Genomic DNA, 2114 nt, shown 5'->3' on the forward strand with positions numbered 1-2114 from the left:
CTTTAGTCCCTGCCAGTCTTTGACACAGGTTCAGGAGGAGACCCATGCAAAAAATAACCCAGGACAAAACTGGGATTGCAAAGCAAATTCATTCTATTTGTTGCAGTAGCAAATCATACATACCAAGCTCTGGATTCCTAAAAATGTGCTGAGCAGGAGAAGGAGGTGGAGCGTGGTGCTCGGCAGCTGGGGCAGTTAGGCAGTGCACTTTCAGGACATCCCCTGGATCAAAACGCTGTGCATCATATCCTTCTCACACTTCCAGCTCAGAACCAGGCCTTGTATCTCCTGCTAAGGATGTGGAATTTTCCCAGTTACAGCACCAGCTCACACATGGCTGGCGTGTGAGATGATGGCTCAGGATGACTCCATGACTCCCTGCCACCAAGGGCTCCATTATGCACAGCTCCCTTTTCAAAGCTTGACTGCCCACCGATTGACCTATACATTGTTTCTCTTTGAAAGGTCAAGGTCCCACTTGTTAAACAAGACATTTTTCTTCATTGTCTTGTCAACCTGCTCAAACATGGATCAAATACAGCTGGGCCTGGGACACGACTCTGGTTCCTGACACAGTTGTTTGGGAAATATTCCCAATGATCAAATTCTCCTTTGGCGGTCAAGAGCCTCCTAAAAACACTTTCTTCCCTTTGAATGCATTCCAGCTACTTTCTTAGCAGGAGCACTCTCCTTATTCTCAAGGCTAAGATAGCCACTTGCACACAGTAAGCACTGCAGAGGGGGAATACATGGTTCAGCACTCCTGTTAAAGCTAAAGGAATTCACAAGACTAAGCCCTGTTTGTTACACGCCTCTCCTTCCTATTCTGGGAATCAAACACAAGCGTTTCATCAATACACCCTGCAAGTGCTCTTGCTGAGTGAAGCCACATTGCTGTGTCAATAAAGCAGCCGGGACTCAGTTTCTTCATGCAGGGAAAGCCAACTCTTTATTCACATAACTCATTTTTATACTGTTTTCACAGACCTCGTGTTCAATTGGCTGGTAGTTTTCTTTCCAAACAATTCATTGCTTAGAAGGTGTTTTGGTGTGTACATGCTAAGACTCACTCTTACTCAGGTGATTACATTTTTCCTTTATGGACGCTCATGGGAGAGATTTCTTGTTTATTACAGATGCAAACAGTTTTCTTAGCACAATAGCTTGTTGTGCTAACTGCACTTATTCTTATGACTTTTCCCATAGGAAGTTAGCTGGCTGCACGTAGAAGACGTAACAGGCCAGCTGGGAATTTAGCACAGAGCAAGGCCTGATTTTAAAAGACCTTTCTTTCCTAGTCTCCCTACCTGTGTGCAACACATTGTGATTTTCTTTCAGAAATTAATGAAGAAAACACAGATTGCCTACTGAGATTATGCTGCTCTCTTCCAAATCAGCTCACTCCTCAAGCAAAACCCTCAGACATATCCCCGACTCCCTCTCTCCCAGCAGCTCAGGCTGCTCCGGCCTCTGCCGGGGCTCTGCTGGGGCTCCAGCCCGGGCAAGGCCGGGCCCGCTCTCACCTCACAGGTGCTGACAGCTCTGCACCACAGGAGACCTTCCCGAGCACCCTCTCTGATCTTTCTGCTTTCTCACTTGAGCAAGGCTTTCCTCCAGCCAAAGAGATTATTGCATTTAGGGATACAAATCGAAGTGGCAGGAACCCCAATGCTCTCCAGTCACAGCTGAAGGCCTGCATCTGCACAAGATGTTTGGGCTGCCTCATTCTTCCTTTGGTTTTGCCTTCAAATGCCATTGCCCTTACTGCCTCAACTAGAAATACCACAGCTGTGCCATAACCAGCCAGTGGGTCATATTCCAAAGGTAGTGTGGTCTGGAGAGGATGAATGAAGAAGAGCCCTCCTCACTTATGAAACCATACAAAAGAAGCCATATGTGTGACTTAGCACCAATAAAAAACAATTGGTAATTCAGAAGGAAATGTTGAATTTTCTGAAGGGGTCAGAAGGAGGAGAATCTTCCAAATGAATTGATGTTTCAGAAACTTCAGTAATTACAACTCTAATCTATAATTCTATGCTACAAATCTCTTCAGCAACCCTACTCTACAATCCTACTTTTAATTGGTAACAGAGATAACATCTTGACATGAT

Source organism: Melozone crissalis, unplaced genomic scaffold, assembly GCF_028551555.1.
Source record: "Melozone crissalis strain CALT ecotype California unplaced genomic scaffold, PUWL_Pcris_2 ptg000003l_1, whole genome shotgun sequence".
Classification (NCBI taxonomy): Eukaryota; Metazoa; Chordata; class Aves; order Passeriformes; family Passerellidae; genus Melozone; species Melozone crissalis.